We start from the raw sequence: 12,731 nt of genomic DNA, 5'->3' as shown, positions 1-12,731 counted from the left end.
TTTTGATGGGAAATTATATAGGTATCTCCCAAAAGATAACAAGATGATGTACAAGAGGCATTATTGTGTGTCTGTGTCTGTGTGTGGGGCGGGGGGGGGGGGGGGGGGGAGGGGGGAGGGGGACATTTCTCAGCTTTTACTTACAATTGAGCAAAAAAAAAAAAAAAAAAAAAAGTGTCCAGTCCAAAATTACTCATACCCTTTACAAACTGTCACAGTCTGTGGGTAAATCCAAAGTTTTGTACCATTCCAAATAGCCCAAGCTGTTCTAAAGCTTCCCAATTACCCTGATTAATTGGGAACAGCTGTTTTAACCACCCTGGCGTTCTGATTAAATCGCCAGGGTGGCTGCGGGAGGGTTTTTTTTAAATAAAAAAAAAACTATTTCATGCAGCCAACTGAAAGTTGGCTGCATGAAAGCCCACTAGAGGGCGCTCCGGAGGCGATCTTCCGATCGCCTCCGGCGCCCATAATAAACAAGGAAGGCCGCAATGAGCGGCCTTCCTTGTTTTGCTTATATCGTCGCCATAGCGACGAGCGGAGTGACGTCATCGACGTCAGCCGACGTCCTGACGTCAGCCGCCTCCGATCCAGCCCTTAGCGATGGCCGGAACTTTTTGTTCCGGCTGCGCAGGGCTCAGGCGGCTAGGGGGGCCCTCTTTCGCCGCTGCTCGCGGCGAATCGCCGCAGAGCGGCGGCGATCAGGCAGCACACGCGGCTGGCAAAGTGCCGGCTGCGTGTGCTGCTTTTTATTTGATAAAAATCGGCCCAGCAGGGCCTGAGCGGCGACCTCCGGCGGTGTTGGACGAGCTGAGCTCGTCCAGACCGCTCAGGTGGTTAATCAACCTAACAGGTGAAAAACAGCAGCTCTCTGCAGTTGGTTTGTGGACAGTCATAGTTAAGACTTATGCTTCATACACACTTGAGATAAAAGTCTTTGGAAAAGGCAAGATCACAGACCAATTTTACACCCTTCCATGTAGTATGAGAGCCATACTCTACACAGTCTATTCTATGGAGCTGCACTCCCCATCAAATAAAATCTTTGCAGAATGCTGCACACAAAGATGCCCGTACACACTCAAAAGATCATTATCTGCAAAAGATCTGTTCCTGCAAAAGATCCATTCATAGACTATGATATCTGCAGATCCTCATACACACTTGGTTTAACAGACAATCATCTGCAGATCAGATCCACCAGGATGGATTTTCAGATCTGCAGATGATTGCCAGATATGCAGATGAAGTCTGTTAAACAAGGCATGTATGATGATCTGCAGATCTCATAGACTATGAATGCATTTTGCAGGAATGGATCTATTGCAGGAAGAGATCTTTTGCAGATAATGATCTTTTGAGTGTGTACGGGCATCTTTGTGTGCAGCATCTTGCAAAGATTTTACCTGATGGGGAGTGCAGCTCCATAGAATAGACTGTGTAGAGTATGGCTCTCATACTACATGGAATGGGGTAAAATTGGTCTGTGATCTTGCCTTTTCCAAAGACTTTTATCTCAAGTGTGTATGAAGCATAAGGAACTCAGTGAGGACCTGCAGCTACAAGCTACAAGGCCATTTCTAAATAGAGATGGCCCGAACCTCCGATTTTCGGTTTGCGAACGCGAACTTCCACAAAAGTTTGATTCGCGAACTGCAAAAGACTTTAATGGGGAGGCGAACTTTGAAAACTAGAAACACTTATGCTGGCCACAAATGTGATGGAAGAGATGTTTCAAGGGATCTAAAATCTGAGTTTTTGCATGGATGAGTGGGATAGACACCAAAAGTCCCAGGGAAAAAAAAATCTGGATTTGACGCAAAGCAGCGTTTTAAGGGCAGAAATCACATTGAATGCTAAATTGCAGGCCTAAGGTGCTTTAAAACATCTTGCATGTGTATACATCTATCAGGGAGTGTAATTAGAGTACTGCTTCACACTGACACACCAAACTCACTGTGTAACGCACCGCAAACAGCTGTTTGTGTAGCGACCGCCATGCTGGACTGGTGCGCAACATGGCGAGAGTGCAGGCCGTGGTGGGAGTGCAGGCCGTGGACCGGTGCGCAACATGGAGACTGTCAGGAACCGGCCCGTGGCACGCCTGCGTATACGGTTCCCGACTGCGGGTTTGACCAGATCGAGAGGGGAAGCAGCCTTAGTCAGGCTAAAACAAGGCTGGGACCATTCAGAACACCTCTCACTGCCACGACTAGCGGTTCGCTAGACACTTCCACTCTGCTGTCGAGTCCTCAGCGCGCACTCCGCGTTTTCGTATTCGGGTCAGCTTTGCGCTTAGGCCGAATATGGGAACGCCACACACACACACACACACACACACACACACACACACACACACACACACACACACACACACACACACACACACCCTTGCAAACTTACACTGTAGTGAAGCAGAAAACCACTAACAGTCGTTCCGAACGATACGGTTAGCCACTCTGCTATCGCTACTCGCACTGGCATTTTTCGTACGTTGGGTCAGCTGCGCGCTTTAGGCCAACGTGTGACAAACGCCCCCACACACAATGCAATTACAATTTCATATGGTAGTGTTGCTCAAGCATACAAATAGGCATGGATTTATACCCACTTCAATCTCTTCTAGGCTATGAGTGTTAGTTTAGTACGGCAGAAGTCAAGCTTATTAAATAATAATTTAATATTCCAGGGAAAAAGGTGGAACAATGCAGAACAGAATATACAAAAGATTACAAAACAAAGTAAAAAGTTACAAGGATAAAAGTACAAAAATACACACAAAGCGATTTTGCTTACCAAAATAAACGGGGAAATAAACGTACCAGCGTATCGATCTGGCGTTGTTGCGGGAGTACGCACTTCTGGTCAGGAACAAGGTTAGTTCTAGCCATGTGAGCTACCTCCAAGAACTACAAGTTGTGGCTATCCTAGCTGTGGTTTTATACTGTGCGATACGCCTGGAGGCTGCAACTTCCTTGGGGAGGGGAGGAACTAGTTTTTAATTAAATCTCAGACATATTCCATTTCCAGGTAAAAAAGTCTATACTTCAAAAGATTGTGAAGTGAGGCTTTCAACTCCAGGTGAGAACTTGATTAAGGTTTCCTCCCATTATTTCCTAGCATCAAAGCTTTCCTGTCCCAGCCCTTAAAGTCTGCAGAGATTTCCAACCCCCTGCCAATAAATGTAATTTACAGGGTATCGTTTGCACCTCCACCAATAATTCAATTTCCAGTAGGCTGTCATGCACATTTCAAACCTTCAGGTGTCAGCTTCCCCCTGTCCCCAAGACTCTGGCAGGCTTGCCTTTTATAATGGGACAATGGCTGACACCAGACTCAAAAGCCATGCCGACCAGCCTATTCTTCCTCAATTGGCAGCTAATTAGCAGTAGACACAGTTTCCCCTGCTGGACAATGGGGCAGAGGTAATGGACATCTACATACAGAATTACATTAGACTTCAGTTTACTCTGGCCAGGTGACCAATTACTCCCAAGCACAATACACATCTGAGGTTTTACCCAGTAGACAGAAACAGGACAGAAATATATTCCATTATTATCCCCAACATTATCAGCCTCATAACTAGCGGCTATATTCCTGACAGAGAGAGCGCAGGCCGTGGCGGTTTTCAAGGCTGTGGTAGCTCAATGATAGAACAACAGGGACTGTCCAGCTAATCAAATTTGGTCTGTCCACAATGAAGCAACGACCTTATCTTGGGTGTGCGCCTCCCCCCCCCCTTCCCCAAGACACTCATATCGCCATCGGTCATTGCTTCATTGTGATACGCAAGCCCCTTCACCATGGCAAGGTAAGGATCACGAAGGGGAATTGGCACATGTACATGCCTAAAAAATTCATGAATCCACCTGGAGTCCTGGACCCTGTTGGCGGTGGCAGAGAAGGCAGTCAAGCAGCCTGGCAGGCAGAGATGCTGTGTGCGGGGACCAACTTAATCTTCGGGTGGGCAGTAGCCCTCCGGGATTCATACCTCATTCATTTTGATAAAGGTGAGGTACTGAACACTTTTGGGACTTAGGTGACTTCTCAGTGACAATGCCTCCAGCTGCGCTGAAGGTCCTTTCTGACAGGACGCTTGAGGCAGGGCAAGACAGAAGTTGGATGGCAAATTGGGACAGCTCTGGCCACAGGTCAAGCCTGAGCACCCAGTAGTCCAAGGGTTCATCGCTGCTCACAGGGTCTACATCCACACTTAAGGCCAGGTAGTCGGCTATCTGCCGGCCGAGGCATTGGTGGAGGGTGGATCCGGAAGGGCTAAGGCGAGGCGTTGGACAAAAGAATGTCCGAATGTCCGATATCACCATGAGATTGCTGGAGCGTCCTGTCCTTGCCTGCATTGACATGGGAGAAATATTACTGGCAATAGTACCTTTATTGCGTTGTGCTGTGACATCACCCTTAAACGCATTGTAAAGCATAGTTGCCAGCTTGTTCTGCAAGTGCTGTATCCTTTATGCCTTCTGGTGATTTGGAAACATCTCCACCACTTTGTGCCTATACCGAGGGTCTAGTAGCGTAACCACCCAGTACAGCTCATTCCCCTTGAGTTTTTTCTATATGAGGTCCCTCAACAGGCTGGACAGCATGAAAGATGCCATCTGCACAAAGTTGGATCCAGGCGTACTATCCATCTCCTCTTGCTCTTCCTCAGTGACATCAGGTAAGTCCTCCTCCCCCCAGCCACCAACAATACCACAGGAACGTTGAGCAGTACAAGCCCCCTGCGATGCCTACTGCGGTTGTTCTTCTGCCGCTGCCTCCTCCTCCGAAACACTTTGACTCCTCTTCCCCACACAACTCTTCCTCCTCCCTTTGCGCTGCTGCGGGTGTTGAGGAAACATCTGGTTCTGATGAAAATTGATCCCACAACGCTTCCTCCTGTAACTTTTCCTGTTCACGCTCCTCCACAGCTTGATCCACCACTCTACGCACGGCACGCTCCAGCAAGTAAGCGTACGGGATCAAGTCGCTGATGGTGCCTTCACTGCGACTCACCAGGTTGGTCACCTCCTCAAACGGCCGCATGAGCCTGCATGCATTTGACATTAGTGTCCAGTTGTTGGGCCAGAACATCCCCATCTCCCCAGAGTGTGTCCTACTGTAGTTGTAGAGGTACTGGGTGACTGCTTTATCCTGTTCTAGCAGGCGAGAGAACATAAGAATTCCAGCAAGTCGGGCTATCGCAAATCAGGCATCTCACCGGCAACTTGTTTCTCCGCTGAATATCCACAAAGTGTGCCATGGCCGCGTAAGACCGCCTGAAATGCCCATTGCCCACACAACTTCCTGGCCTGCTTCAGGATGTCCTCTAAGCCTGGGTACTTTGACACAAATCTTTAAATGACTAGATTCAGCACATGTGCCATGCAAGGTACGTGTCCGCTGTCCCAAATTCAAAGCGGAAAGGAGATTGCTGTCATTGTCAAACACCATGTTGCCGATCTCCAGCTAGCGCGGAGTCAGCCACTGATCCACCTGTTTGTTAAGAGCAGCCAGGAGAGCTGCTCCAGTGTGACTCTCCGCTTTGAGGCAAGACACGTCTAAGATGGCATGACACAGTCATACCTGGCATGCAGCATAGGCCCTTGGGAGCTGGGGCTGTGTAGCTGGAGAGGAGATCACAGCACCAGCAGAGTTGAACTGCCACTCCGCCAAGTAGGAGGATGATGACAGTGAAGAGGATGTAGCAGGAGGAGAGGAGGTGGCAGGAGGCCTGCCTGCAAGCCGTGGAGGTGTCACAAGTTGGTCCGCTGCACAGCCACGTACTCCCTGCTTGCCAGCAGTCACCAGGTTGACCCAATGGGCTGTATAAGTAATGTGAGGAGAACGCCAGCGCATACCACTAAGGCTGCATCTGAAATGACCACCAGCTCAGTGTGAAGCACCTAAATAGATTTTCTGCGCACTTTGCATTCAATTCAGATGCAAATCATATGCAAATCTGCTACTACTTATTATGCAAACCGGAAACTCAGGAGAAGTGGCTGGGAGCAGCTAAACTGACAGTTACATAGTTAAAAAAGGTGGGGGGAAAGGCTGCGCGTCCCTAAACACATGTTGCAATTGAATGGTTAATCGCACAAGCATACACCGCCTCTGTCAGACTGAAAAATGCATGCCCTGCATCCTAGACGAGTGCTTACATTTATTAAACTAGGAGGAACTTTAGCTTCCAATATGGTTTGCATGCAAAGTATATTATACTAGACACTTGCGCCATGGTGAGGCAAACCTCCGGGCAAGTAACCTAACCTAAATTTAAAACCTTGGGAGCAGCTAAGCAAAAAAAAAAATTAAAAAATGTGTAACTTACATTTTGTTGAACATTGAGGAGAACGCCAGCGCATACCACTAAGGCTGCATCTGAAATGACCACCAGCTCAGTGTGAAGCACCTAAATAGATTTTCTGCACACTTTGCATTCAATTCAGATGCAAATCATATGCAAATCTGCTACTACTTATTATGCAAACAGGAAACTCAGGAGGAGGGGCTGGGAGCAGCTGCGCACCTTTCCCTCCAGCTTTTTTTAACTGTATAAGTAATGTACCTGACCTGACAGTGCTTGGCAGACCAGGCATCCGTGGTCAGGTGGACCCTTGACCCAACGCTGTGTGCCAGAGATGACACCACTTGCCTCTCAACTTCACGGTACAGTTTGGGTATCGCCTTTTTAGAGAAATAATTGCGGCCTGGTATCTTCCACTGCAGAGTCTCAATGGCCACAAATTTACGGAAGGCCTCAGAGTCCACCAGCTGGTATGGTAACAGCTGATGAGCTAACAGTTCCGCCAAGCCAGCTGTCAGACGCCGGCCAAGGGGGAGACTGGCAGAAATTGGCTTCTTCCGCTCAAAGATTTCCTTCACGGACACCAGACTGCTGCTGTGGGCAGAAGAGCAGGAACCGCTCAAGGTCAGAGGCAGAATGGAGGAGGGTGGCTGTGAAGGTGCAAGGGAGAAAGCGGCTGAAGATGCTGCACCTGAAGGAGGAAGAGTAGAAGGAGGGTGGCTTTTCTTTTGTGTGCTGCTTTTGCTCAGGTGCTCTTCCCATTGCAGTTTGTGCCTTTTCTGCATGTGCCTTCATAAGGCAGTTGTCCCTACGTGGGTGTTGGCCTTTCCACGGCTTAATTTTTGGAGGCAGAGAGAACAGATAGCATTGCTCTGATCTGAGGCAGACACATTAAAACATTTCCAAACCGCTGAGTTCCCCCTGGGGTGATGGCACTATGGTGGCATCAGCAGCTGACGTTGAAGGGCATGTTGACTGGCTGTCCATAAGTGGCAATACATGGCGCCGGACACTGCCACCAGCTGTTTCTGATGATGAGCTCCCCTGGCTTCTTTCAAGAACTAGTCTCATCCCACTCCTCTGACCTGCCCCCTTGGTCATCTTGTCTTAGGATCCCATGTGGCATCCGTATCATCGTCGTCATAATCATCCTGCCCAGCTTTGCTTGCCTCAGACACCTCATAAACTGCACCAACAGCCAGGGGCGGCGCCAGGGGGGTGCTCGAGCACCCCCTAGAATTGTCCAAGCACCCCCAAAGCACCCCCTGGAGTGAACTGACTTCAGGCGTCTAAAAGACGCCAAGTCAGTTCACACAGCGGCAGCACGGAGCAGCAGGCAGGGCTACGGTAAGATGGCCGCCCGGAGCCCTGTTCTGCAGACTTCGAGTCTGCATTGCATGGCTTCGGGCGGCCATTTTCCCGTAGCCCTGCTCTCTGCATGCAGGCAGGAAGTCTCGTCGTGACGTCGGGAAGGAAGAGGATCGTGGGCGCGCGGGCGCTGCGCGCCACAAGGAGGTCGGGACAGGAGGTCGGGAAAGAAGGTCTTCTGGCTGTAGGTGAGTAAATGGGTTTTTCTTTTCTTTTTCCGGTGATGCTGATTGTGCATATTGGGGCCATATCTGTTACCGATTGTGCATATTGGGGCCATATCTGCTACCGATTGTGCATATTGGGGCCATATCTGCTACCGATTGTGCATATTGGGGCCATATCTGCTACCGATTGTGCATATTGGGGCCATATCTGCTACCGATTGTGCATATTGGGGCCATATCTGCTACCGATTGTGCATATTGGGGCCATATCTGCTACCGATTGTGCATATTGGGGCCATATCTGATAACGATTGTGCATATTGGGGTCATATCTGCTACCGATTGTGCATATTGGGGGTCATTGGACGTGTTTTTTGTTAAAATCTGCTCACATTACGTGTATTTTCTTGAGAAAACCTGCACAATTATGTGAATTTTCTGGGAAAAGGGTCACCAAAACTTGGGCCCTCTGTCTTTGCGTTGCACTTTTAAAGGGAACCCGAGGTGAGAATAATATTGAGGCTGCCATATGTATCTCCTTTTAAGTAATACCAGCTGCCTGGCTGCCGTGTTGGTCCTCTGCCTCTAATTCTTTCAACCATAGACCCTGAACAAGTATGCAGCAGGTCAGGGGTTTCTGACAATATTGTCAGAACTGACAAGATTAGCTGCATGCTTGTTTCTGGTGTAATTCAGTTCACTACTACAGCCAAATAGATCAGCAGGGCTGCCAGGCAACTAGAATTGTTTAAAAGGAAATAAATATGGCAGCCACCATATCACTCTCACCTTGGGTTCACTTTAAATTAGTTAGCCCCGCCCTCATCCGGTCATGACCACGCCCATTTTTCGCCGCCGCAGGTCGTCAGCTCCCCCGGAAATTGGTCCAGCACCTGCATAGCACCCCCTAAAAAAAATTCCTGGAGCCGCCACTGCCAACAGCAGGTACTTCATCCTCCTCACACCTTACGTCCATAGTGTTGCCTAACTCAGACATATGAGGTGGTGTAACTTGCTTACCGCCTTCATCTGGTTGTAACAATAATGGCTGTGCATCAGTGATTTCCCCACCAAATAACTCCTGCGAAGTGTCAAATGCAGCGGATGTGGTGCTTGTAGTAGCGCTGGTGGCTGCGGAAGATAAGGTGTTGTGTGTTAAATAGTCAACCACGTCCTGACTAGAGATGGCCCGAACTGTTCGCCGGTGAACTTCAGTGGTTCGCGATCGTGGGGAACCACACATTTTTTTCAAAAAAAGTTTGTGTTCGCATTTTTTCCCATAGACTTTAATGCCCGACGAATTTAGCGGTTAATAGCATAATAGCAAAGTCCCCTTACATAGTAAAAACACAAAATTTGCAGGTATGTAGAGGAGGACAGTGACTACAAGAGGAAAAAAAACCTTATAGTTTGAGAAAATCAATTTAAAAAAAAAAGTGATGTTTTTTTTAATTATTTTTATGTGCTGAGTGTGGGAAATCTGAAAAAAATAAATAAATGATGTGATGCACAGGATGCATTCTAAGCTATACTAACGGTTCATGAATGATCCAGTTCTTTTTAATGAATCTGCTCTTTTTTTTTAAACTTTAAAAATCGATTTTCTCAAAGTATAAAGTCTTTTTTTTTTTTTTTTTTTTTTTTTTTTTTCCCAAAAAAACTTGTTCCCACTGTTCTTAACACTTCCAGCAATTTTGGTGTTTCTAGCTTTTAAAGGAGCTTTGCTATCAACCACTAAATTCAGCGGACGTTTAATTTTCCCACGGTCAGAAGTAGAATTTTCAAATCAATTTTCTCAAAAACTAAAAGGTCTTTTTGAATTTTCTCTTCCCTCTTGTAGCCACTGAAAAAACTCAGGTGTTAGACCCCTTGAAACATCTTTTCCATCGCTTTTATGGCCAGCATAAATGTTTCTAGTTTTCAAAGTTTGCCTCCCCATTGAAGTCTATTGCGGTTCACAAAAGGCTTTTACGGAAGTTCGCGTTCCGAAAATCGGAGGTTCGGGACATCTCTAGTCCTGACAATCTTGGGAGTTGATGGGACGTGCCTTCTTCTGAGCACTGTACTTTGGTCCAGGGCCGCACAAAATCACATCAGCACAACCTAGCACAGAGCTGCCAGGTGGCCTTCATCTGGGTCTGCCTCTACCTGTTTTGTCCATATCGGGGGGGGGGGGGGGGATGAAGTGAAAGGTATGCACTGACTTGATTAATACAATGTGCAGTCACACAGGTGCAATTAACATGTATGCATGGAGAGGTATATCACACTGCGTGCACTCACATAGGTAGGTGGGTGCACTGAACACAACAGGTAGGTATATGCAGTGATGGTATTACAAATGTGCACCTGTCTCACACACATGTACCATGAACAGGTACAGTGACTGGTGGTATTAAATATCACACTGCGTGCGCTCACGTAGGTAGGTGGGTGCACTTTGAACAACAGGTAGGTATATGCAGTGATGGGTATTACAATGTGCACCTGTCACAGTAGTAACTATACCACTAAGGGGCCAAAGGCCAGCTACGACTGACTGGACTGCATATAATGCAAGTGGGATACACACACACACACACACACACACACACACACAAATAGATCCCAAGAACAAGCTTAGCTCTCAAAAGAGCTGTTGAGGGGTGTTTTTTTTTAAGCAATAAGAATCAGCAAGGAGCAAGCTAACAAACCTACAAGAGCCTAACTAAGCTTTCCTTATAGGTCTCTGCACAGCAGCTCTCCCTTCTCTAATTACTGCAGGCACACGAGTGAGTGAAAAGCCTGACGCTGCCTGCCTTTTATAAGGGGGGGGGGGGGGGGCTCCAGGAGGGAGTGTAGCCTGATTGGCTACAATGTGCCTGCTGACTGATGTAGAGGGTCAAAGTTGACCCTAATGATGTACTATGAGGGTGAATCAAACTTCTGGAAAAGTTTGCAGTTCTCCGCGATCGCAAACCACGGAAGTTCACCGGGAACCATTCGAGGCATCTCTATTTCTAAATGTTTTCAAGTTCCAGTGGCTACAGTGCAAAGTATTATTAAAAAGATGGCCCGCACTGTAGAAAATCTCAGAGGACGTGGTCGAAAGCCAAAAGTGACACTTGTGCTGCCCAGGAGGACAGTGAGAGGTGAAAAACAATCCAAGGATCACCACCAAAGCCATCCTGGTGAATCTGGGCACTTCGTTGGATTGTCTGCCTTGAGACATTGACAACAGGACACTGCACACTGCTGGGTTCCACAGATGCAGACCAAGGAAGACACCACTTCTCCAGATAAGGCACACAAAAGCTCACTTGGCCTTTGCAAATGCTCATCTGGACAAAGAAGAAGACTTCTGGTCTTCTGTGTTATGGTCAGATGAAACAAATTCAAATGTTTGGTCACAATGATGCCTCCTTCATTTGGCGTAACAAAAGAGAATCCTTCAACCCTAAGAACACCATTCCCACTGTCAAACATGGTGGTTGGAACCTAATGCTTTGGGGGTGTTTCTTCAGCCAATGGACCAGGGAACCTAATCATGTAAATGGCACCACGAAAAAAAACAAACAAAACACTCAATACATGAGAATTCTCAACGACAACATCAGGCAGTCTGCATAGAAACTTGGTCTTGGGCGCCAGTGGACATTTCAGCATAGCAATGACCCAAAACACACAGCAAAAGTGGTGAAGAGATGGTTAGCAGACAACAACATTAATGTTTTGAAGTGGCCCAGCCACAGTCTTGACTTGAATCTAATTGAGAATCTGTGGAGGGAGCTAAAGATCAGGGTGATGGCAAGAAGACTTGAATGATTTGGAGCTTATTGCTGATGATGAATGGGCAAAAATACCTGTGGAGCAATTATAGGAAGCGTTTGATCGCTATAATAGCCAATGGAGGTTTTTCTATTGATTGTTGAGAAGGGTATGAATAATTTCGGACTGGACACTTTTTGGGAGACATTTCCTGCCAAAAATAAATAAATAAATTACTTGCTGGTTGTATAAAAGTAACTTTAAGTCAAAATTTGTCAGGAATATGAATAATTATGGGCAGCACTGTAAATAGCATCATCTTGCTTTTACTGATGGCTGACATGGTACGAAACTCTACAGTCTATATCAGCGTCACCGGCCTTCAGAGAGCAAACCCAGGCCAAGGTTTGTCTGACTTACCTTAGAAATGATAAGGAGGAATTTGAAGGCCAGGTGGAAGAAATCAGGAGATGAGGATTTATCCTGTATAATTTCTAGCAGTAACTCCAACATCTACCCTGCAAGACAAAGCAGGACTATTACCACTGCACTGAGCCAGGAGAGAGATGAGAGCTCTGGAGCCTCCTAGTGGTAAAACATGAGTAATGCACCCATCAGCACACTGCTATGCAGGGCTGCGGACACACAAAACACCCAACTCAGATTTCTTTATTCATAGCACTTCCAACCTCCTGCAATTACACATACATACAGGAAATAAATGGTAAATATACATTTACCATGCAAGGCGTGTCATCCCTGCCAGTGTGAATACTCCAGATAATATACAACCCTCACAAATGGAAGGCTATAGATGGGTCAGTGGTTATTGAGATGCAAATAAAACTGAGATTATGCAGAATTATGCAAATATATGTAATTTAAATTAACTAACCAGAAGTTTGCATAATTCTGCATCTATGAATTATTTCCATCTTATTGGCTATTCAGTAACCTTCGACCAAAGGAAAGTGTTTGTATGTTCTCCCAGTGTCTATATGGGTTTCCTCCAGGCACTCTGGTTTCCTCCCACATCCCAAAAACATACAGTCTATGATACATACACTACACAATATAGACATGGGGCTATGGTAGGCATTCAATTGTGAGACCCTCTGAGGGACAGTTAAATAGGA

This window comes from Hyperolius riggenbachi, chromosome 11 (assembly GCF_040937935.1).
Source record: "Hyperolius riggenbachi isolate aHypRig1 chromosome 11, aHypRig1.pri, whole genome shotgun sequence".
NCBI classification, from domain to species: domain Eukaryota; kingdom Metazoa; phylum Chordata; class Amphibia; order Anura; family Hyperoliidae; genus Hyperolius; species Hyperolius riggenbachi.
The sequence above is the reverse complement of the archived record's forward strand: the minus strand, read 5'-3'. Positions refer to the sequence as shown.